This window comes from Sapajus apella, unplaced genomic scaffold (assembly GCF_009761245.1).
Source record: "Sapajus apella isolate SASKATOON/1434 unplaced genomic scaffold, GSC_monkey_1.0 scaffold16, whole genome shotgun sequence".
Taxonomy (NCBI): Eukaryota; Metazoa; Chordata; class Mammalia; order Primates; family Cebidae; genus Sapajus; species Sapajus apella.
The window spans coordinates 27160947-27187133 of NW_022436956.1; the positions used below are offsets into that span (position 1 = coordinate 27160947).

The window sequence follows — 26187 nt, forward strand, 5'->3', positions numbered from 1 at the left end:
GGTGCATGCCTGTAATCCCAGCTACTCAGAGGCTGAGGCAGGAGAATTGCTCGAACCAGGGAGGCAGAGGTTACAGTGAGCTGAGATTGAGTCATTGCACTCCAGATTGGGCAACAAGAATGAAACTTTGTCTCAAAAAAAAAAAGAGAGAAAAAAAAGAAGTTTATTGAACACTTACTATGCTCCAGGCATTCATGATAGTGAGAATCATGTATTCCTTAGTGGACTCTGTAATTTTGGCTTTTGTCATTTATTGCTGTCAACTCAAGTGAAAAATATTGTGATAGAAGGCCATGGACTTCCAGGAATATCTGAGAATACTTCTTATTTGTTTTTGAATTTTATTATTATTATTTGAGACAGGGTCTGTCTCTGTTGGCCAGGCTGGAGTACAGTGGCATGATCATGGCTTACTGCAGCCTCGACCTCCATGATTCAAGTGATCCTCTCACCTCAGCCTCCTGAGCAGCTGGGACTATAGGCATGCACCACCATGCCCTACTATTTTTTTTTTTTTTTTTTCCCGTAGAGACAGGGTTTTACCATATTGCCCAGGCTGGTCTCAAACTTATAGGCTCAAGTGATCTGCCTGCCTTGGCTTTCCAAAGTGTTGGGATTACAGGTGTGGGCCACTGTGCCTGGTCTTATTATTTAATTGTATACTGTCACACAGTTTATATTCTGATGCATAGGTCCTAATTTATTCATATATAGGTTTTTAATTTTTAGTTTTAATTTTTGTAGGGACAAAATCTTACTATGTTGCTCAGGCTAAACTTGAACTCTTGGGCTCAAGCAATCCTCCCGTCTTGGTCTCCCAAAATTCTGGGATCACAGGCATGAGTCACTGCACCAGGCCTATTCATGTATTTTTAAAATGTAAATTCCTTATAACAACCATTAACTTTATATCTCTAGCAAAAACCTTTAGTTATTATTTTATATATTTATCTTTTTCCCAACAAATAGATGGTAAGCTTTTTGAAGGCATGGATTTTATATTCCTTTTGTAGCAGAGTGCTGGACATGGTTCATTCATTGATTCTTTCTTTTTTATTTTTTTTTTTACTTGAAAAAAATTTTTTTTAAAAGGTGGGGTTTCACCATGATGGCCAGGCTAGTCTTGAACTCCTGACCTCGGGTGATCCACCCACCTCGGTCTCCCAAAGTGCTAAGATTACAGGCGTGAGCCACTGCGCCCGGCCCATTCATTGATTCTTTCATTTACCAAACCTTGGACATTTATAATATTCTAGGCTTCAGACTAGTCTGTTTGGCCATATAGAATAGGACAAAGTTCCTGCTCTAGAGAAAACTCATAATAAAATTATGGTAAGAAGTTATGATAAGTGCTATAAAGATAAGTGTTCAGAAATGGCACAAAAGAGGGCAGAGACCAAGTCTACCACGGTAAGATAGGGTTGGGAGCTTGAGACGGAAGATGATTGGGATTGTGAAGCATGAGTGAGTTTTCAAGGCGGCCTAGGTGAGGAAGGGTAGTCTAGGCTGGGAAGTGTCAGAAAATGTTTTGCTTAAGGAACTTCAAGTAGCTTGGTGTGAAGGGGGCATGGGCTGGAGGAGGGAAATAATTGGTGGTCAGTCTATACCTACGTTCCTTTGTTTTCTGGAGATGGAGTCTTGCCCAGGCTGGAGTGCAGTGACGTGATCTCCTGAGTTCCAGGGAGTCTCCTATCTCAGCCTCCTGAGTAGCTGGGATTATAAGCATGGACTACCATCCTCAGCTGAATTTTTTTTTCTTTTTTTTGAGATGGAATCTTGCTCTGTTGCCCAGGCTGGAGTGCACTACAACCTCTGCCTCCTGGGTTCAAGTGATTCTCCTGCCTTAGCCTTCCTAGTAGCTGGGACTACAGGTGCCCACCACCACACCCAGCTAATTATTTTTAGTAGAGAGGGGGTTTCACCATGTTGGCCAGGCTGGTCTCGAACTCCTGACCTCGTGATTCGCCCTTCTCAGCCTCCCAAAGTGCTGGGATTACAGGCGTGAGCCACCGCGCCTGGCCAACACCCACACTCCTTGTTATTGTCTAGCAACAAGTCTGGGGTAGACCTGTGCTTTCTCCTTTCATTTTAGTTTCCGCCTTCCAAAGGGTAAAGCTCAGACATTTTGAAGGAGTCATTTAGTTGTGCTTAACTGTATAGCCTTTATCCAATCAACAAACATCTATTGAGTGCTGACTGCGTGTATGTAACATAAATCCTAAGCTGGTATGTAGCCCTGCTGGAGGGTATTGTTTTATAGTATTATTTAAACAAAGATGTAAAGTTAGGGATCTTTTGTGGCTTGTGCAATTCCCTGGGGAATTGGGAACTCTAGATTCTAATCTCCATAAATTTTCCTCTCTCCCCCCTTTTTACTATGAAATTATTTAATATCTGCCATTCTACTAGACTCCAGGAGTCAGGAATCATATCTAGTTTTGGCCACTGTTGTATATAGACTCTGATTATTGCATTACTGACCTTGCAATAGATTCACAATAAATATGGGATGCATGGCTGAGAATGAATCCTTAATACCAATGGGCATTGTATAAAAGGTTACATCCTTTTTTTTTTTTTTTTTTTTTTTTTTTTAAGAAAGGTTATATCTTTTTTTTTCCACTCAGCATTATATGTTTGTGACCCAGTCATGTTGTTTTGTTCATCTAGTGTGTTTCCCAACCTCAGGCTTTTTGACATTTTGAGCTTACTAATTCTTTTTTTTTTTTTTTTTGGAGATGGAGTCTTACTACAGGCTGGAGTGAAATAGCATGATCTTGGCTCACTGCAACCTCCCCCTCCTGGTTCAAGTGATTCTCTTGCCTCAGCCTCCTGAGTAGCTGGGATTACAGGCACCTGCCACCACACTTGGCTAATTTTTGTATCTTTGGTGGAGATGGGGTTTCACCATTCTGGCCAGGCTGGTCTCGAACTCCTGACCTCAAGTGATCCACCCACCTTGGCCTCTCAAAGTGCTGGGATGAGCCACAGTGCCCAGCCTTGAGTTGACTAATTCTTTGTTGGGGCTGTTCCGTACATTGTAAGATGTAGATCCCTGGCTTCTACTTAATAAAAGTCTAGCACCCTCACCCCACTCCCAGTTGTGATAATCAAAAATGTCTCCAGACATTGCCAAATGCCTCCTGGGGACAAAATCATCTCTGGTTGAGAACCACTGATCTATTGTTTTTACATGCTACAGAGTATTCTGTGGTTCAGTGGTCCACCAGTGTTAGACAACCAGATAATTTCCAGCTCCCAGCCTCCACAAACATCACTGTGATGATCGCTCTCACACATGTCCTGTATGTGCTGAAGAAAGAGATGATAGGCAGGCTTGGTCTGAGACCCTTTAGGTAGAGGGGAGGGGATGGACCCCAGGTTGGGGAAACCCTGGGCACTGCAGAACCACTGTTGATTTCTGTTGTTCAGCGACCCTCCATTAAACTATTCCTATCAGCTGCTCTGAAAGAAGGAGGAGGCAGCCTCTCTAGGTTACTGCCCATTAGCCTAAGGAACTTGGAGAGGGTGGGTGGAGGAATGATTGCTGGCTGGACAGCCTGAACCTGTTTTATTAATTTCTCAACACTGCAGGGAGTTGTTAAAGGGGCAGGCATGTACTGTAGGGAGAGGTAAGAGTGGAATTGGAAAGCTTTTCTCCGGCACACCTTCCACTGGGCCTCTGGCCCCTCTCTCTGCCCCAGGCTGTAGTCTCCTTCTTCCCCTAGACAGTTCTAGACAACCTTTGGGTTATATCTTCTTTTCTTTGCTGCTTTCTTCTGGTTGACTTGAAGGAAGTCAGTGCTTATTGTCCATCTTGACAGCATTTCCAGAATAGTCCTAGAGTCCACCTCCCCCTTCATCCCTATTGTCACCAATTCAGTTCAAGCCTTTATCGTCTCACACTTAGACTCTTATAATAACTCCTCCATGCCCCCACCAGCATCCTCCCCAATCGTCTTGCTACACAGAAGTCAGAGTGATGCCGAATAAAACAAGAGTGTTAATAGCTGTCATCAAATGAAAATGTGCTGTGTATAGGCACCCTACTTACATTTCATCAATGCTTATGACAGACAATCCTATAAAAATAGGTTTTTAAAAGCTTTTTTATTGTTTTATTTTTTTAAAGATAGGGTTTCACCATATTGGTCAGGCTGGTCTCGAACTTCTGACATCAGGTGATCCGTCCGTCTCAGCCTCTCAAAGTGCTGGGATAACAGGCGTGAGCCACCGCGCCCAGCAAAAATAGGTTTTTTAGTCTGTTTTGACAGAGCAGATAAGTAACTTCCTCAGGATACTTGGCTGGTGAGAGGCAGAGCTGAGATAGATTCATTTGTTTCTAAAACCCAGACCTGCTTTACTATTTCAGAAGTCTCATGTGATATAACCAGTTTACCCAAAAAAATTAAAAGAAAAAAAGAAATCTCACTGCATTATGTTCAGGCTGAAGTCCTTTCGGGATTCTTCCCATCACGTACGCCAGTAGTTTGCAGACTGGAGGAGCTCTTGGGGTTCCCTGGAGGTTCTTAGGGTTCACCATGGGACACAAGTAGGGAATAGGAGCTGGCGGGCTTCTAGGCTGGCCTCTCACGCCCACCACGGTATGCTGCTATTGCTTGGTTTATAGTTGGGCTTTGATGCAAGATCAATAACAATAATACTGTACACTGGATAACTTATAAGCAAAAGAAACTTATTTCTCACAGTCTGGAGGCCTGGCGGTCTGAGACTGAGGTGTCTGCAGGTTTGGTGTCCCTGGTTCATAGTCAGCCGTTTTCTTGCTGTGTCCTCACATGGGAAAAAGGATTTGGGAGCTCTCTGGAGTCCCTTTTGTAAGGGCACTAACCATTTATGTAGACTCCACCTTCATGACCTGATCATCTCCCAGAGGCCCCCTCCAATAGAATCACATTAGGGATTAAGTTTCCACATACGAATTTTGAGGAGACACAAATATTAAGTCTATAGCAATGCTGTTTGAAGAAAGGGTTCTGTCTCTAAAACAAATCTGAAAGCCACTGTTTATTGGTTAGAGCTCAAACTGCTGCCCCTCCTCCTTCTCTTCTTTCCCTCCTCTCTTCCTCTTTCTTCTTCCTCTTTACCTGAACATAATAATTCTTTTTTTTAGTTTTTTTTTTTAATTGTGGTAAAATATGCATAACACGTACATAAAATGTACCATTTTAGCCATTTTTATGGGTACCATTCAGAGGCATTAAGTACATTTGTAATACTCGCAGCCATCACCATTATCCATTTCCAATGCTTGTTTGTTAACCCAAACAGAAACTCTGTACATTTCAAATAATAACTCTGCACTCCCCCTCCCCAGCCCCTGGCAGCTACTGTTCTACTTTCTGTCTCTGTGAATTTGACTTCTCTAGATACTGCATAAAATGGAATCATATGGCACTTCTCTTTTTTTTTTTTTTTTTTTTTTGAGACGGAGTTTCACTCATGTTACCCAGGCTGGAGTGCAATGGCGCGATCTCGGCTCACCGCAACCTCAGCCTCCTGGGTTCAGGCAATTCTCCTGCCTCAGCCTCCTGAGTAGCTGGGATTACAGGCACGCACCACCATGCCCAGCTCATTTTTTTTGTATTTTTTTTTTTAGTAGAGACGGGGTTTCACCATGTTGACCAGGATGGTCTTGATCTCTTGACCTCGTGATCCACCCGCCTCGGCCTCCCAAAGTGCTGGGATTACAGGCTTGAGCCACCGCGCACGGCCCGCACTTCTCATTTTGTTAGAGCTCAGACTTCTCGACATGAACTATGAGGCTTTGCATCACTGGCCCACTTCCCTCTCCAGGCTCACCTCTCAGAATGTCCCTCTCTCATTTGGCACTGGGTCTGGTGACATGGACCTGCCGGTGATTTCCTTGTGCATGCCTTACCTGCGCCTTTGCACCTGTAGTTCCCTCCTGGGATGTGTTCACTGTCAGTACCAACTTAAGAACTCTTCTCTGATTCTTCTCTTCCCTCCTGACACACATCTTCAGTTGGGTGCCCCTCTGTGTACCTGTTCCTACCTCATCATTACACTTCCTGTATTGTAACATGAAGTATAATTATTGGTTGCCTGGGAGAGTGCCTTTTTTTTTATTTTTTATTTTTTTGTATTTTTTTTCTATTGTTCTTGGGAGAGAGCCTTTTAAAGGACAGAGATGATAGTTCATCTTTGAAGCTCCTGCAGTACTTTACGCCTGGCACAGAACTGAAATGGTAGCAATTCCTCCCGTGAGATATACGAGTTAAGACTGAAATAAAAATTAAGCTATTTCTGAAGAGCTTTCAGAGATTTTGAAGGCAGCCACATTTGTGGAAGAAGTGAATTTCCTCCCCAGGAAATTGCTTGTGTAGGCATGTTTTGGTACCTTTATTAAAAAGCTCTAGAAGACTGGGTGAAGTTGCTTATGCCTGTGATCCCAGCACTTTGGGACACCAAGCCAGGAGGCTGTCTGGAGCTCAGGAGTTCAAGACTAGCCTGGGCAACAAAGTGAGACTCCCATCTCTACAAAAAAAAAATAAAATAAAAATAAAAAATTAGCCTTATGCAGTGGTGTAGGCCTATAATCCTAGCTACTTGAAGGGCTGAAGCAGGAGGATTACTTGAGCTCATGAGTCTAGGATTTCAGAGTTACTCGCACTTACTCCAGCCTGTGCCACAGAGTAAGTCCCTATATAAAAGAAAAAGCTATAAAAACTTCCTTATGTCGTTATTTACTGAAGATCATCTGAGAGAACTCATCATTTCACACAGGTTAACTTTCCAGATAACTTAAAACTCATTCTTTTAAGCATTAAAATTAACTTTTAAGTCCACTCAAATGACACTATTTGTGTAATGGATTATTAACTTCTGAGAATTCATTTATTCATAATTTTGGCAGCAATTCTTTGAGGTTTAATTGATTTGTACTCGACAACTGTCTTAGGGTAGGCCAAGGCATTTAGTTACTTAGTGGTCCATTTGCAACTAATCCTGGAGATTCTGCCAAGAAAAAACAACATTATTTAAAAATTTTTATGCATATTTAAGACAAATATTTGAGACTACTCTTCTTTTGATAAACAAAGTACATTTAACATGAGATCACCTTTTCTTCATGATTCAGGATCATCATCATTAACTGTTTTCTGCTGAGAGGTAACAGTATGTTCATGGAGCATTGATTATGAATTATTTGTCTGATTTGTTTCAGCCTTTTTTCTCCCATGTTGTCACATGCGGTTTTTTTTCTGTTACCAATCATATCTCTAGAACCCTGTGTTCTTTCTAAATTATGATTTCTACCGTATTAACACTGTAGAAACCAGATAACTCCGTTTCTTAGAATTGCTTATAGTTGAATTATAAATAGGCCCCAAATAAAGATTTGAATAGTTTTCATTTTAATAAATTATACAAGCTTTCAATCCTGAGATTTTGAGCTGTTTATTTTAGAAGATGACAGGAACCTATGTTATTTATTTATTTTTTTGATATAGAGTCTCACTCTGTCCCCCAGGCTGGAGTGCAGTGGTGCGATTTTTGGCTCACTGCAACCTCTGCCTCCCGGGTTCAAGCAGTTCTCCTGCCTCAGCCTCCTGAGTAGCTTGGATTACAGGCACGCATAACCATGCCCGGCTAATTTTTGTATTTTTAGTACAGACGGTGTTTCACCATATTGGCCAGGCTGGTCTCAAATTCCTGACCTCAAGTGATCCGCCCGCCTTGGCCTCCCAAAGTGCTGAGATTACAGGCATGAGCGTCTGCACCCAGCGGGAGCCTATGTTATTTAAAGCCATTAGACAAGTGATGTGTCACAAAAACTTGGTTATTTATGTTAGTGATACACAGAGAGATTCCATGAAAAACACAGGTAAGTCCAAAACTTGTTTCTAGTCATTTCTTTTTTCTTTTTTTTTTTGAGACAGAGTCTCACTCTGTCACTCAGGTTAGAGTGCAGTGGGACAAACATGGCTCCCTGCATCCTCGACCTCCTGGGCTCAAGCAGTCCTCCAGCCTCAGCCTCCTGAGTAGCTGGGTTTTGCCATGTTGTCCACACTGGTCTTGAACTCCTGGGTACAGGTGATCTGCCCGCCTTGGCCTCCCAAAGTGCTGGGATTACAGGCGTGAGCCTTACTAGTCGTTTCTTAAAAATGTAAGGGTAAGGAACAAACAGATTTCGTTTCTTCAGTCTACCACAGCCTTACTAAGGAGGATGGTGTTGTGCTGGGTGCAGTAAATCTTCCCAGAGAATTCTGGGGATATTGCTGCTCCAGAAGTGCTTAGGATATACTTGGGGGAAGAGCATTTCCTAAGCTTTTCACTGTGATATTAAACAAGAGATAAACGTAATAACCTTTGCTGAGTAAGGCTTACTTTGTGCACTGAGAGCAGCGACGCTATTCTAGGACCTCAGGGTGAATTAACTCATGTAATTCTTACAATAACTTTATTTGTTTGTTTGTTTACTTATTTATTTATTTTTTGGAAAAGGAGTCTGGCTCTGTCACCCAGGCTGGAGTGCAGTGGAGTGATCTCAGCTCACTGCCACCTCTGCCTCCTGGGTTCAAGCAATTCTCCTGCCTCAGCCTCCAGTGTAGCTGGGATTTCAGGCATGCGCCACCATGCCTGGCTGGTTTTTCTATTTTTAGTAGAGATGGGGTTTCACCAAGTCAGTCAGACTGGTCTCAGACTCCTGACCTCAGGTGATCCTCCTGCCTCGGCCTCCCAAAGTGCTGGAATTATAGGCACAAGCCACTGCACCCCTCCCTTAAAATAACTTTCTGTAACAGGTATTATAGTACTGTCATTGGCAGCACCATTTCACAGATGTGAAAGTTGGATCACGGAAAGGTGAGGTAATTTTCCCTAACAGCATTAGTCACACAGTAAGGAATGCAGCCAGGCTTCCCCTCTTACGCACTGTACTATTCTGCCTCTTGTGATAGGGCAGCAAACAAACAAAAACCAGACCGTGGGCAGTCTTTCCCTAGGCCTGTTCTGGATTATTTGTATCTCTAGGGATGGCAAAGAGTATATAAAGTTAGGATAGATACAGTGCATTTTCTGGGAGCATTATTTATTTTTTAGACCCTAGTTGCATGGAAATAGATTAATCATAATCCGCGGCCTATGACACACTCTCATTGTGAGCCCATGAATGGCTTAGTTAATTTTTTTTTTTTAAGAGGCAGCGTCTCACTTTGTGACCCAGGCTAGAGTGCCATGGTGTGATCATAGATCACTGCAGCCTTGAATTCAAGTGATCCTCCTGTCTTGGCCTCCAGAGTAGGTAGGATTACAGAGGTACACTGCTAGACCTAATTTTTAAAATGGGGTCTTGCTATTTTGCCCAGGCTGATCTTGAAGACCTAGCTCAAACAATCCTCCTGCCTTGGCCTCCCAAAGTGCTGAGATTATAGGCATGAGCCACTGAGCTCAGCCTCGATTAATTTTTTGTTTTTTGAGATGGAGTTTTGTTCTTGTTGCCCAGACTGGAGTGTAGTGGTGCAATCTCGGCTTATTGCAACCTTGGCCTCCTGGGTTCAAGTGATTCTCCTGCCTCAGCCTCCTGAATAGCCGAGATTACAGGCACATGCCACCACACCTGGCTAATTTTGTATTTTGAGTAGAGATGGGGTTTCTTCATGTTGTTCAGGCTGCTCTTGAACTCCCAACCTCAGGTGATCCACCTACCTTAGCCTCCCAAACTGCTGGGATTACAGGCGTGAGTTATTGCACCCAGCCAAAACAACACTTTTTAAAAGTTGCGTATAGGGCAGGAGAGGGAGCAAAGTAAAAGGCATATGTCTGAATATACCTTATTTTATAGATTCTCCTGCCTCAGCCATCTGAGTAGCTTGGATTACAGGTGTGAGCCACCGAGCCTGGCCAGCCTCAATTAATTTTTAAATGTGATAAGTTCCCATAAATCCATCACAGGCCCTAAAACTGGAATTTACATGTATCTAGACCAAAGACAATCACAATCTGGAATTTTCCTTTCACTGTTTCTTTGCTCTCATTTTAATATTGTTTTGTGCTTCTGTATTTCTAAAAAGTATGATTTTATTACAATGTTTGACTTTATAAAAAGGATACCATGCTCTATAATCTGGTGAGATTTATATTCCCTTATAGCATGTTGCTAAAATTCATTAATATTGTTGCAGGTGCTGATCCTGTAGAACACTCACTTTGAGTCTATATAATATTCTTTCCTGTGAATATACCACACTTTATTTATTCACACTCTTGATGGCATTTGGGTTTTTTCCAGGTTTTTTGCTATTGTGTACAGACTTCTTGAAACATTCTTCTGCATTCCTGTTGATCATGTGTTAAGAGCATCTTTCATTCAAGACATGCACATATACATCTATCTAGGAGAGGAATTGCTGGTTTGATAGGGCATGTGATGTTAGACTTCATAAAATAATGGCAAACTATTTTCCAAAGCAGTTGTACCAATTTCCACTCCTAAATTAGTCAGGTATGGTGGTGCACACCTGTAGTCCTGGCTACTGGCAAGGCTGAGGTGGGAGGATCGCTTGAGCCCAGGAGGTGGAGGTTGCAGTGAGCTGACATTGTGCTACTGCTTTCCAGCCTGGATGACAAAGTGAGGCTATATCAAATTTGTTTTTAATTGAGTGGTGTGGCACATTGCCTGTAATCCCAGCTACTTGGGAGGCTGAGGCATGAGAAGTGCTTGAACCTGGGAGGTGGAGGTTGCAGTGAGCTGAGATCGTTGCTACTGCACTCCAGCTTGGGCAACAGAGTGAGACTCTGGCTCAAAAAATAAAAAAAAAAAATAAAAATAATTTTTTCACTCCCACAAGCTGTATATGAGAAATCCTGTAAAACAACTTCCAGTCAAGCTTAAGTTTGTTTTTTTTGTTTTTTTTTTTTTTTGAGACGGAGTCTCTGTCACCCATGCCGGAATGCAGTGGTGTGATCTTGGCTCACTGCCTCCCAGTTCCAAGTGATTCTCGTGCCTCTGCCTCGTGAGTAGCTGGGGTTACAGGCACACCACCGTACCTGGCTAATTTTTGTATTTTTAGTAGAGATAGGGTTTTGACATGTTGGCTAGGCTGGTCTCAAACTCCCAACCTCAACTAATGCACCTGCCTCATCCTTCCAAAGTGCTAGGATTACAAGTGTTAGCCACTGTGCCCAGCCCTGCTTTAAAATTTTTGACCGTCAAATGAATGTAAAATAACATCTTAATTTACATATACCTGATCACTAATGAAGTTGGGTCTCTGTGTATGTCTATTGGTTTTAGTGTACTTTTTTTTGGTGTGTGTGTGAGTTGGAGTTTCACTCTTTCACCTAGGCTGGAGTGCAGTGGCACAGTCTTGGCTCACTGTGGCCTCTGCCACCCAGGTTCAAGTGATTCTCCTGCCTTAGCCTGCTGAGTAGTTGGTATTACAGGCCTGCGCCACTTGGCTACTTTTTGTATTTTTAGTAGAGATGGGGTTTCACCATGTTGGCCAAGCTGGTCTCGAACTTCTTACCTCAGGTTATCCACCAGCCTTGGCCTCCCAAAGTGCTGGGATTACAGGCATGAGCCACTGCGCCTGGCTGGCCTTAGTGTACTTCTCTGAAGTGGTGCTGTTCTGTGAAATAGCCACCTTTTCCATATGATTTTTCTATTAAACAGACTGCTCTATACACATTGCAACTTACATGGATTTAAAGATCCCACCTGAGACTGACAAAATTTTGGCTTGTGTCAGGTTCCCCAATAATCCTCATTTACTTCTTATGTGGCAGTGGAAGTTGAAAAGTTTGTGAGAGTATTCAGAATTGTCTGGATTAAATTAGGAGAAGTTGAAGCTGGTTTAAGGGAGGAGCATGACAGTTTTTCTGGTTTGGGGCGTGTGGGGTGTTGAAAGGCTGGAAAGGATAGCATGACTCATAGGAAATCTCCCCTCCGCCTCCGCTTCCCTCACTGGGCCAGGTCTCCAGGAGCTTGCTTTCTTTATTTGAGACAGTTTCACTCTGTCACCCAGGCTGGAATGCAGCGGTGCGATCTCAGCTCACTGCAACCTCTGCCTCCTAGGTTCAAGCGATTCTCCTGTCTCAACCTCCTGAGTAGCTGGGATTACAGGCACCTGCCACCACGCCTGGCTAATTTTTGTATTTTTAATAGAGATGGGGTTTCACCATGTTGGTCAGGCTGGTCTCAAACTCCTGACCTCATGATCAGCCTGCTTTGGCCTCTCAAAGTGCTGGGATTACAGGCATGAGCCCTCAGGAGCTTTGTAGATTAGTCACAGGCTCCTGTTTTCTTCAGGTGCCTGATGGGTGTGTGATGAGTGTATTGGGTCAGTTGTTAGAGGTACTGGTGGTACCCACCTCACCACTGGCATAGGAAAAAAAAGAGAATTTATTACTTTACAGAATCGTGGAGGGTTACACTGCCAAACCACAGAGAGACCAGAGAAGCAGCAGGAGCCAGGAGTCCAAACCACAGCAGGATTCTCTGTGAGCCTTTGTGCACTGCGTTTGCTGTTGGCTTCGTTCTTCCGGCTGATGCCAGTTGATTATCTTCATCTGAGGATCTGCATTTGACAATTTAGATCACACAAAGCAAAAAATGAACAAACCTCTCACGTGTTGAAAGTGATTTTTGTTTTGATAATCTGCAACCAGGGAAATTTAGTTTTTACAATAGTTAAAGGGAATCATCCTTCAAAACCTTCTGTTCCACCTCAATGGGCAGGCCATGTTAAGAACTGAACATTTTCTGTGGCTTCTTGGCTGCCTGTTGAGAACAGGATTTGTTTGTGCTCGGTTCCTGTGCCAGATTGGGATGGGCAGAGGGAGGGTTGTATGTTCGTCTCAGGGATGTACTCTCTTGCAATCCAGACTTGTGAAACAGCAGCATGTTTATTACCCAACAATGCTAATCCCATGCTTCCTGATCCTATCTGCCTCCCACCCTGGCACCCACCTTTTCAGCCCCGCTGGAGCGCCTGTGTGTCTTTTGGGGAATGTCCATGTTGGTGCTCCTCTTAGAATTTTTCTCACAGAAGAGTTGTGGGGAGGGAGGATCCTGGAGGCAGAGGCCACATACTCCATACATTGCCTACAGTTGAATGCTGCCCTCTCCATTTTGCCCCCTTCCTCCTAATCTAGGCAATACGCTTAAGTTCCTCTGACTCATATCCAAAGAGAATAGTCATTTGAAAATGTGTTTCAGGCCGGGTGCGGTGGCTCATGCTTGTAATCCCAGCACTTTGGAAGGCTGAGGCAGGCGGATCACCTGAGGTTGGGAGTTCAAGACCAGCGTAACCAACATGGAGAAACCCCATCTCTACTAAAAATATAAAATTAGCCGGGCTTGGTGGTGCATGCCTGTAATGTCAGCTACTCAGAAGGCTGAAGCAGGAGAATGGCTTGAACCCGGGAGGCGGAGGTTGCAATGAGCCGAGATCACGCCATTGCATTCCAGTCTGGGATACAAGAGTGAAACTCCGTCTCATGGAAAAAAAAAAAAAAGAAAACGTGTTTCATGCTTTCTCATTGCAGCCAATCAAAGCCAGAAGACAAAGAGAAGGATATCATAAATGGATTTTATATTTTCCTTTATTTTTATCAGAATACTCCTGTTAAAATAATTGTAGAACATATAACCACATAGATTTGGCTAATCAGTGCCCATTGTTAGAGAGGCAGGGTAATTTGTTTTCTTGTTTTTTCTTTTTTCTTTTTTTTTTTTTTTTTTGAGGCGGAGTTTCGCTGTTGTTACCCAGGCTGGAGTGCAATGGCGCAATCTCGGCTCACCGCAACCTCCGCCTCCTGGGTTCAGGCAATTCTCCTGCCTCAGCCTCCTGAGTAGCTGGGATTACAGGCACGCGCCACCATGCCCAGCTAATTTTTTGTAGTTTTAGTAGAGACGGGGTTTCACCGTGTTAACCAGGATGGTCTCGATCTCTTGACCTCGTGATCCACCCGCCTCGGCCTCCCAAAGTGCTGGGATTACAGGCGTGAGCCACCGCGCCCGGCCTTCTTTTTTTTTTTGAGACAGTATCTTGCCCTGTTTTCCAGCCTAGAGTGCGGTGGTGTGACCTCGGCTCACTGTAACCTCCACCTCCCGGGTTCAAGCAATCCTTCCACCTCAGCCTCTCGAGTAGCTGGGATTACAGGCCTGTGTCATGATGCCCAGCTAAGTTTTGTATTTGTAGTAGAGTCAGGGTTTCACCATGTTGGCCAGATTTGTCTCAAACTCCTGACCTCTACTGATCCCCACATCATGGCCTCCTAAAGCGCTGGGATTACAGAAGTGAGCCACCATGTCCAGCCAGAGGCAGAGTAATTTGTACCAATCGATCTCCCTGTATGGAATAATAATCATCAATATTACATATTGTATATTTTATTTTTGTTATCAGGGAAGTAGTGTATGGAATGGGAAAAATGTAGTCTTACTAATGATCTTGGGCAAGCTATTTCACCGAACAGCTAACACTGTTATAACTGTTTTTCAACAGTATAATTGTACTAATAATCTCTATCTCACAAGAGTTTTTGTGATGTTTAAGAGAAACATATCAGCCAGATGTGGTTGCTCATGCCTGTAATCCCAGCACTTTGGGAGGCCAAGGTGGGAGGATCACCTGAGGTCAGGAGTTTGAGACCAACTTGGTCAACATGGTGAAACACTGTCTCTACTAAAAATACAAAAATTAGCCAGGCATGGTGGTACACTTCTGTAGTCCCAACTACTTGGGAGGCTGAGGCAGGAGAATCGTTTGAACCCGGGAGGCAGAGGTGGCAGTGAGCTGAGATAGCATCACTGCTCTCCAGACTGAGGAACAGAGTGAGACTCTGTATCCAAAAAAAAAAAAAAAAAAAAGAAAAGGGCTGGGCGCAGTGGCTCATGCCTGTTATCCCAGCACTTTGGGAGGCTGAGGTGAGGAGATCACATGAGGTCAGGAGTTCAAGACCAACTTGGCCAACATGGTGAAACCCCATCTCTACTAAAAATACAAAAATTAGCCAGGTGTGGTGGTGGGCGCCTGCATTCCCAGCTACTTGGGAGGCTGAGGCAGGAGAATCGCTTGAACCCGGGGGGTGGAGGTTGCAGTGAACTGAGATCCTGCCATTGCACTCCAATCTGGGTGACAAAAGCAAAACTTCATCTCAAAAGAAAAGAAAATAAACATCATATATAAACACTTAGTATGGCACCACACACATTTTTATTAAGCCACCTCGCTTTTGTTGATATAAGAAAGCTTTATGAAGCCCTAATAAATGCAAGTAGTGTACTTGCAATGTAACAGTGGTTATGAGCTCAGCCTCTGGAGCCACACTGCTTGGGTTGTTCTCCAGGTTCTGCCATTTGCTAGCTGTGTGATATTAGGCAAGTTACTTAACATCTCTGTGCCTCCATTTCTGTATCTATAAATAGCAGTAATAATGGTATCTATCTCATAGGATTGTTGGGAGGATTAAATAAATTAGGACTATGAAATTGTTAGAACAGTGCTTGGTTGTGTAGTATACACTCAATTGTTAGATGTCATAATTCGTATTACCATTACTATTTTTACTAGATATTGTGAGACTATGTGTGTATAAAGGACTTATACACACATACACTCATGTGTGTTTAAAAGACTTAAATGCTGGCAAAATGATACATGTATAGTGTTGTACGAACATGCAGTATATTAATATATGTAAGAGCTCAGTCAGTGGCCAGTACTTCCCTGTCTTTTATTATGTAGGGGGTGGGAGAGTACTAATGTGTCCCCTCTATTCTTCACTGAGAGTCACATGGGACATAATGTATAAGAAGAATTCACTAGATTTATACTTTCAATTTTTGTTGGTTTGTATGGAACTAGTTGAGAAGTTTCTGGCTTGATGGCATGGTTTTATTTTCTCCCTGGCAAATGATGAAAGTGTTTTAATCCAGAGTGGCTCCTGATTAGCTTTGCCTGCAGTTTTTTAATAGGCTGTTTATTCGATGTGATTATTTTGTTACTAAGGAAATTCACTGAGATAAATGTAAATAGTTATAGCATTATGATTCAAGTGTTTTAAAGTATCACATGCATTGTTGACTTAGTATATTAGTTTTCTATTGCTGTCATAATAAATTACCACCAATTTAGTGGCTTAAAACAACACCAATTTATTATCTTACCTTTCTGTAGGTCAAAAGGCCAACACCGGTCTTCCTGGGCTAAAAATCAAAGTGTTGCAGGTGTTGCATTCTTTTCTGGAGGTTCTAGGGGAGAATCAATTCCTTGACTTTTCCAGCTTCTGGAAGCCACCTGCCTTCTTTGGTTTGTGACTTCAAAGCCAGCAACATTGCATCTGTCTGATCTTTCTGGAGTTATAGCTCCCTCTGACTACAGCTGGGAAAGGTTCTCCCTTTTAAAGTCTCATGTGATTAAATTGGGACTACCTAGTTAATCCACATCTGCAAAGTCCCTTTTGCCCTGTACGGTAACCTATTCACAGGTTCAGGGGTGAGGGAGAGAGTGTGGATACTTTAGAGGGCCAGTATTCTTCCTCCCACATTTAGTGGTAAAACCTAGATATGGTGCCCCCCTACAGAAAAAAAAAAAGCTTTAGAGCACAAAGAAATAAGAACACCTGGGCCGGGCGTAGTGGCTCACACCTGTAATCCAAGCACTTTGGAGGCCAAGGCGGGTGGATCACCTGAGGTCGGGAGTTCAAGACCAGCCTGAACAACACGGTGAAACCCCATCTTTAAAAAAAAAAAGAACACCTGGATGTCGGTGAAACTGTAAGCAATAATTCTACAGCTTTCTACAGCTCATGAACAGCAGGAAAACAAAAAAGAAAAAAAGTATAAGTGATAATTCATAAAATGTCAAAGAAACGTTTACTCAACTCTTTCACCCACAATCTTTTGCACATACTCCATACTCAGTATTTGAAATAATCAACCAAGAATTGCTACTGACCAAGTTATACCACAGAGTAAAAAACTACCGATTCCTTTGGATGAGCTACATCTTCAGGCTCCATTCATGCCGGAGAATTTACAATGCTGTCCCATTTGCTAGGATGACAGTTCCTATGGCCCTTCTCTGACCCAAACAACTCGTCTTTATTCTTCAAGTCAAGATGAAATATCACTTCATGAGTAAGGCCTTCCATGAATCCCAGATTTGGTTAGATCTCATCCTACCTTGCACATCTGTCTGTTCACCCTCACATGTGGAATTGTTGCTTTACTGTTCTTCACTGCTGCATTGTGAATTTCATGAGGACGAGGCTCCATTTCTCTGTGTTCCCATAGCCTGACAAAGTATTAGGATCTAAAAAAAGTGCTGAATTGAATTGAGGACCATTAAGGAGATGGTAATAAGAGTCATTGTGTTTGGGAGGCTGAGGCAGGCAGATCACTTGAGTCCGGGAGTTCCAGGCCAGCGTGGGCAACATGACGAAACCCTGTCTCTATTAAAAATACAAAAACTTAGCTGGGCATGGTGGTGTACGCACACCTGTAGTCCCAGCTACTTGAGCCCAGGAGGTTGAGGCTGCAGTGGATCCTGATTGTGCAACTGTGTTCCAATTTGGGCGAAAGAGTGAGACCCGACCCTGTCTCAAAAAAAAAAAAAAAAAAAAGTCAGTGTGGGTTATTGAAGTTGCCTTCCAGGTTTGGACTATTTCCACTAAGCAGGCAAGGAAAATTCCCACACATTACAGTCTCTAGGTAAAACTCTTTAAGTAGTGTGCCACTGCAAAGGCTTCTCTTGAAAAAAGACACAGGTATGACCTCTGATTTCATTATTGTTTCTGAGATAGATGAGCTCCCATAGACAAGGCTGCGGTTTACCAGGTGTGCTCTGTTCAGCCTGTAGGTGAAGTTACCTTCAAATACCTAAAGCAGCTGTTTGCTCCTGCCCCACACTTTTCTGTTTTTGCATGTGAGTGTGTGTGTTAATGTTTTTTTTTTTTTTTAATTTCCCCACCCCCTCCTCATGTTAATGTTTTAAGGCATTGAACGTTGGCCTCTTTAACTAGCATTCATTGGATTTTCTGCATAACTCTCATTTTCTATAGGATTTGATATTGGTAGCTTTTATCTTATTGGCTATGGGATGATATGATGGTTTACAGTTGCCATGTATTACAGGAGTCGTATATGTCAGTAGCGTGGACAATATGATTGGAGTGTGTTTGGATATTTTTGCATGCAAAATTCCAAGTTAAATGTAAAATAGATATAATTCTCTAATAACTGAATCTGTAGTTATTATGCAGTATGTTATCTATTATAAAATATATGGAGGCCAGGTGTGGTGGCTCACGCCTATAATCCCAGCGCTTTGGGAGGCCAAGGCCGGTGGATCACGAGGTCAAGAGATTGAGATCATCCTGGTAAACATGGTGAAACCCTGTCTCTACTAAAAATACAAAAATTAGCTGGGCTTGGTGGCGCACGCCTGTAGTCCCAGCTACTCGGGAGGCTGAGGCAGGAGAATTGCTTGAACCCAGGAGGCGGAGGTTACGGTGATCGCGCCATTGCACTCCAGCCTGAGTCACAAGAGTGAAACTCCTTCTCAAAAAAAAAAATAAATAAATAAATAAATATATATATGGAAAATATAATACTTGAGTAATATTCAATGATCAGAGAAAAGGTTGGGTATTTATAGAGAAAAATGGCATTAGCCTCTATTTTTACAGCTGTGGAAATCTAGTCTGTGTTTTTGTAGCTTCATTCATTTTCTTTTTCTTTGAGATGGAGTTTCACTTTTGTTGCCCAGGCTGGAGTGCAATAGTGTGATCTCAGCTCACTGCAACCTCCATCTCCTGGGTTCAAGTGATTCTCCTGCCTCAGCCTCCCAAGTAGTTGGGATTACAGGCATGTGCCACCATGCCTGGAAAATTTTGTATTTCTAGTAGAGATGGGGTTTTACCATGTTGGCCAGGGTGGTCTCGAACTCCTGACCTCAGGTGATCCACCCACTTCAGCCTCCCAAAGGGCTGGGATTACAGGCGTGAGCCACCATGCCTGGCTGCTTCATTCATTTTCATCAACTTTTGGATGCATCCTGTATTTGGAATTTATTTTAACAGAGTCATGTAGGAGGGAACATGGTTAGCAAAAGCACTCTACTTAGTGCCAGTAGGTTTGTATTTTGCACTTGATTCTGACACTTTTTTTTTTTTTTTTTTTTTTTTTTTTTTTTGGAGACAGAGTCTTTCTCTGTCTCCAGGCGCCAGGAGGCTGCAGTGCAGTGGCACAATCTCGGCTCACTGTAACCTCCGCCTCCTGGGTTCAAGCAATTCTCCTGCCTCAGCCTCCCGAGTAGCTGCGGACTACAGGCGCATGCCACCATGCCCAGCTAATTTTTGTATATTTTAGTAGAGACGGGGTTTCATCATGTTGGTCAGGATGGTCTCGATCTCTTGACCTCGTGATCTGCCTGCCTCGGCCTCCCAAAATGCTGGGATTACAGGCGTGCTCCACCACGCCCGGCTGATTCTGATACTTTTGAACAGCATCAGTTACGCAACCCATTTCACCTCTCTTAGCCTCAGTTTCTTCATCTGTGACCACACAGCATTGGCAAATGGATCTAAAATAAAATAGGATATAGAAGACTTTTCGTAAACTGTGAGGCACTATAAAAAATATGAACAAGGTATTTTGATAGGGTCCATTAGCATGAATGTAATAAATAAAGAATACTTGATGATGATGGATGCCCCACTGGCAAGTCCAAGGAGCTTTAAGTCAGCAGTTTGGAAATCTTGAATTGTCAACAGAGGATTACAGAGGAAAAGGTTGGGAGAGAAACAGAAGATGGAATGTGAGCTGCAAATCCAAATTAGCACGAGGATTAAACATGAGAAGTCAAGGGAAGTCTTCCAATGTTATAATTAGTGTTTTCTTCTAGTCCCTTCACTTTCTTGATTCTTTTAAGAAAGAATGTAGGGTTTTTTTTTTTTTTTTTTTTTTGAGACAAGGTCTCACTCTGTCACCCAGGCTGGAGTGCAGTGGCATGATCATGGCTCACTGCAGCCTTCAACTCCCCAGGATCGGGTGATTATTTCACCTCAGCCTCCTGAATAGCTGGGACTATAGGTGCGTGCTATCATGCCCAGCTAGTTTTTGAATTTTTTCCTGTAGAGGAGGCATTTGATCATGTTGCTCAGGCTGGTCTTGCACTCTTGGGCTTCAGCAATCTGCCCACCTTGCTTGGCCTCTCAAGGTGCTGGATTACAGGTGTCAGCCACTGCACTCGGCTGTAATTAGATTTCTCATTGTTTGAAAACTAGTATGTACAAAATAGATTAAAAAGAAAATAAAAAATGTCCACAATCCCACCCAAATTATTTGGTTCTTTTAAGGTTTAGTCAATCAGGCAATTAGATCCATCAACCAATTCATCAAGTCATTGACTTCTTAACCCTTCCACTACTATCTTTTGGCTCCAAGCCTTCTCTTGTTCTCAAAGATTCAGAACAGAATGAACCCGTTCCAGGAACTAACATAATTGGGAATGCCCAGAGGTTGAAGTTGTCTTGATTGAAAATATTCTAAATTACAACTAAAGTGACTGGACATAACCCAGTGGGTTACTTCCTGGATCTAGACCCACTCTAAGCTTGCTCTGCTCTAAACTTCTGTTGTATTGTTATAGAATACTGCAAAATTAGCTCACCCACCCCCTCCTTTAGTCTAAGAAATGCAGTATGACATTTGGTGAAGATCAGCAGAAAAAAATATTTTGCCAATTTCAGAAATATCCTGCTCCATAAGAAAATGTAACTGGTATTATAATTCATAGGGTAATTTTTGGAAAAGCTTGCTTTATTGCTTCATTAAATAATCAGACTGTGGTTTTGGTAAAACTTTATGCACATACTTCTAGAGCTGTAGATAAGAAGGCTGACACCTGAACCTCTTGATTCCTGTTCTTTGCCAGATTTTTCCAGTTCTCTTTGTCTGGAACACCATGATCAGTTCATTTGGTAGTGACCAGTCTCTAGAAAGCGGCTTTTGCTGTTCAAACTTACACTTATTCTTGAAAATAAAGGTGCTAGTTTTTAATGAGAATTGTCACTGTTAACTTTGACAGATGGTCACAAGATGACCATCTCAAAAGAAAAATCTACCAGGGAAATTTAGGATCTAGCGTTGCTTGGTGTATGTAGAACAAGGGTAAAGAAATTACATGTCCCCTCACTTCATGAAGATACTTTTGTATCTGCCTCATAACCAGATAAGATTGTCAGGCCAGACGTGGTGGCTCACGCCTGTAATCCTAGCACTTTGGGAGTCCGAGGCAGGTGGATCATGAGGTCAGGAGATTGAGATCATCCTGGCCAATTTGGTGAAACCCTCTCTCTACTAAAAATACAAAATTAGCTGGGTGTAGTGGCACGTGCCTGTAATCCCAGCTACTTGTGACGCTGAAGCAGGAGAATTGCTTGAACCCAGGAGGTGGAGGCTGCAGTGAGCTGAAGTCACGCTATTGCATTTCAGCCTGGGCAACAAGGGTGAAACTCTGTCTCAGGAAGAAAAAAAAAAGATTGTTTTGTTGGTTGGGTGCGGTGGCGCACGCCTATAATCCCAGTGCTGTGGGAAGCAGAGGCATAAGGATCCTTTGAGGCCAGGAGTTTGAGACCAGCCTGGGCAACATAGTGAGGCCTCGTCTCTACAAAAATTTTAAAAATTAGCTGGGTGTGGTGACATGTTTCTGTAGTCCCAGCTACTTGGTAGGCTGAGATGGGAGGATCACTTGAGCCCAGGAGGTTGAGGCTGCAGTGAGCCATGATAGCACCACTGCACTCCAGCGTTGGGGACAGAGTGAGACCCTGTCTCTTTTTTTTTTTTTTTTTTAAATAGATTATCTAGTTAATGAATCAGGAGACTCTTGCTCCTGTATGGGACTGGAGAAAATGTCATAATTGCCATGTTTCCTCTTTTTCTAGAGTTTATACTGCCCAGCAGAGCAGATTACTATCAATCTGTCCCATTCCAATGAGTTTTGCAACTTATTTTACATTTTTATTTTTAAGTTGAATTCTTTCTGATGGTCACATTTGGGTTGACACATTTCCAAGTTAAACTATAGACTGATTTCTTCTTGTAATCTGTTTGTTCCTACTTGTTCCAGTTGAACTAATAGAGGTTTCAGAAAGGTCAGCTTTCTCTGGTGGCATTTTTTTACGTTTGCAGCAATTCTGCCAGTCCATATTGATTCATATACTGTATAAAGGAAGATGAATATGACATTTTTTTCTGCCTTTTAGGAGCTTGTGACCTGCCCGGGGAGCCAAACACATAATAAGTAGAATAAAGCATGAGACATTTTATATTAGATCAGCAGTCTTCAGGCATTCTTCCTTATGAACCCCTTTGATTATTATTTTTTTTTGCCAGGAGTCTTATGTTTTGAAAGATTTTGGCACCCTTTCCCCAAAACTCATTTGTTAAGTAATAATGAGCTTATTTTTTTTTCTCTCTCTCTCTTTTCTCTCTCTCTCTAGTGTCTCTAATCAGACACTAGAACTTCTGATTAGCAAGAGAAATGACTGCTACCACATTTGGTTGATATAATTAGAGCTGAAAGCAAATACATGTGATATTTTGATTTGTCTGAATAGCCTTGGCATGCGTACATGTAGGGTTTCTGTTGACTTAAAAGTTTCATGGGACCGTTCAAAAAAAAGTAGAGGCTATGCTTTACTGTGATGATAACCCAGTTAACCCAGTTTGTTTGTTTGTTTCTTTCTCTCTCTCACTCTTTCTTCTTTTTTTAGATGGAATCTCGTTCTGTCACCCAGGCTGGAGTGCAGTGGTGTGTTCCTGGATCACTGCAACCTCTGCCTCCTGGCCTCAAGTGATCCCCCTGCCTCAGCTGCCCAAGTGGGCTACAGGCATGTGCCACCATGCCCAGCTAATTTTTGTGTTTTTAATAGAGACAAGGTTTTGCCATGTTGGCCAGGCTGGTCTTGAACTCCTGGCTTCAAGTGATCCTCCCACCTCAGCCTCCCAAAGTGCTAGAATTACAGGTGTGAGCCACTGTGACTCCATCACTCAGTTTCAATGAATATCAGCAGTTCATTCTTGTTTCATTTATACACCTCTACTTTCTTCCTCCTGGATGATCTTAAAGTAAATCTCAGGCATCATGTAATTTCATGCACAGATCAACATTAATCTCTAACAAATAAGAACTTAAAAACAATTGTAATACCATCAAAAAATTAACAATAATTAATATAAAATATCCAGTTTGGCCCGGTGTGGTGGCCCACATCCGTAGTCTAAGCACTTTGGAGGCCAAGGCGGGCGGATCACCTGAGGTCGGGAGTTCAAGACCAGCCTGACCAAAATGGTGAAACCCCGTTTTTAAAAATAAATAAATAAAATAAAATATCCAGTTCATATTAAAATTTTCTTATCTCGTAATTTAAAAAAATAGTTTGTTCAAATCACAATGCAAAGGAGACCCATATATTTTAATGGGTTGTTGTGTTTATATCTTTTTCTCTCTGTAGGTTTATTTTCCTCTCTCTCTTTTTTTTTTTTTTTGCTTGCAGTTTATCTTCAAAGAAACAGTTCATTTATCATGTGGTTTTCCACATTTTGGTTTTTGTTGATTGTGTCTTTCTGATAAGTTAACAGTATTTTCCTCTTAGGATAATGTTTTTAAATGCATAAATATATAAGATTATAATGGAAAGCAATTGCAAAGATTTAGTTGTCAAATTATTAAAAAGCAAATTGGGATATCTGTTAATATAGGGGCTTGTTTTTTTTTAAATTTACTAAATAACAAAATATTACAATGAGGTTTTAACTACCATGATTTTTTTATTAAGGGATGGCGTCTTGCTCTGGGACAGGCTGGAATTCAGTGGCACCATCATAGCTCACTGCAGCCTCAAACTCCTCAGTTGAAGCAATTCTGCCTCCTCAGCCTCCCAGGTAGCTGGGACTACAAGCATGCATCATGATATCCAGCTTTTTTTTCTTTTTTTGTAGAGATGAGGTCTTGGTATTTTGCCCAGGCTGGTCTCCAACTCGTGGCCTTAGGTGATCCTTCTGCTTTGGCCTTCCCAATGTGCTGGGATTACAGGTGTGAGCCACCATGCCTGGCTTACCATGATTTGTGGGTAGTGATGAATATAAATTTTATTTGAAATTTTAGCTATAGTTGCCATATGAAGTGAAAATATTTGTGAATTATTTTGGCAGCAAAGTCTTAGGTATTGTTAGCACCACTCATTTGTTGCCTATGTTTATAATTGAAGGGATTGTTAAATTTTAGTTCAGTGTTACTGAAAATGAGGAGATATATATATATATATATATATATTTTTTTTTTTTTCCTATTCAAGTTCATAGATCCTAGAATGTTTTCATGGACCTGGTCCATGTGCCCCAGGTTAAAAACTCTGCAGTCCTATTTTTTTTGGTGAGATTTCATAAGTATTATGTATTACCAACAGGAGATGTCTTAGTTTGTTTTCTGTTGCTATAAAAATATCCAAGACTGGAAATTTATACAGAAGAGAAGTTTATTTCATATAGTTAGTTCTAGAGGCTGGGAAGGCCAAAGATTGGGCAGCTGCATCTGTTTGACATCTGGTGAGGGCCTTGTGCTGTGTCATAGCATGTTGGAAGGTATCACAAGGCAAGAAGGGTGAGGCTTACTTTGTCACCCAGGCTGGAGTGCAGTGGTGCAATCTCTGCTCACTGCAGCCTCTGCCTCCTGCGTTCAAATGATTCTCCTGCTTCAGCCTCCCAAGTAGCTGGGATCACAGGCGCCTGCCACCATGCCTGGCTAATTTTTGAATTTTTAGTAGAGATGGGGTTTCACTATGTTGACCAGGTGATCAGCCTGCCTCAGACTCCCAAAGTGCTGGGATTATGGGTGAGCCACCACGCCTGGCCAAATAGGGTTTTTTTTTTTTGTTTTTTTTTTAAAGATGGAGTTTTGCTGTTGTTGCCCAGGCTGGAGTACAATGGTGCCATCTTGGCTCACTACAGCCCCACCTGTCAGGTTCAAGCAATTCTCCTGCCTCAGCCTCCCGAGTAGCTGGGACTACAGGCATATGCCACCATGCTGGTTAATTTTTTGTAGTTTTACTAGAGACAGGTTTCACCATGTTGGCCAGGCTGGTCTCAAACTCCTGGCATCAAGTAAGCTGCCTCTCAGAGTGCTGGGATTATAGACATGAGCCACTGTGCCCTGCTGGGATTAAGTTCCAGCATGAGTTTTAGAGGGACAGATATTCAAATCATAGCAGAAGACATATAATGTTTCTTTGTCTCTTTCTTTTTTATTATGTTAGGAGCTATTGATGTTTATTGTCTAGATCCTTTTTTTTTTTTTTTTTTTTTTTTTTTAAAGATGGGGTTTCAACATGATGGCCAGGCTGGTCTTGAACTCCTGACCTTAGGTGATCCACCCACCTCGGCCTCCCAAAGTGCTAGGATTACAAGCGTGAGCCACCACGCCTGGCCTAGATCCCTTATTTTATTAGGGCTCCTAAAGTGATATTTTGTCATCTCATCTTCCTTTATTATACAGACTGTTTCTACAAGGACAAACTCCTCTTCCTCAACTCTTCGATTACCCTGAGGTATAATTTGTATAAAAAGGGCAGGATAAATATTGATTCTTTTCTTTTATTCACCAGTCTTCAAAATAATAAGTTCATTTCCTAGCATCCTCCAAAGAAGACCAGCAAGTTTAAAAAAATTTTTTTTAGTATTTCTATTAACTCATGGATTTAAACATTTGAGGTGTTTCAGTCCATTGCAGTTACTCTTCCCAATGCTAAGAATTAATTTTTGTCATAGATTTAATCTTTAATGTTCTTGTTATTTAGTGTGACAGGATGTTCCAGGCTTATTTTGTACATTTCCTGCCCCAGGTCTGAAATCAGCCATTCTCCAAAAAGCCCTAGTTCTTTTTTTTATTTTTATTTATTTATTTTGAGATGGAGTCTCACTCTGTTGCTGGAGTGCAGTGATGCAATCTCGGCTCACAGCAACCTCTGTTTCCTGGGTTTAAGTGATTTTCCTGCCTCCGCTTCCTAAGTAGCTGGGATTATGGGTGTGCTACCATACCCAGCTAATTTTTGTATTTTTAACAGAGACAGGGTTTTGCCATGTTGGCCAGGCTAGTCTTGAACTCCTGAGCTCAAGTGATCCACCCACCTTGGCCT

At 42.2% G+C, this 26187-nt stretch overlaps 1 protein-coding gene and 1 long non-coding RNA gene across 3 annotated transcripts in view; one reads left to right on the forward strand and one right to left on the reverse strand.

The window, feature by feature from the left end:
* Positions 1-26187, forward strand: part of SLC35F2 (solute carrier family 35 member F2) — a 76366-nt gene that overhangs the window by 4637 nt on the left and 45542 nt on the right. The window lies entirely within an intron of this gene.
* On the reverse strand, positions 16087-16941 carry LOC116556361. Its single transcript, XR_004270963.1, has 2 exons — positions 16748-16941; positions 16087-16611 (listed from the first exon to the last, which is right to left on the reverse strand). It is a non-coding gene; the product is annotated as an uncharacterized LOC116556361 (long non-coding RNA).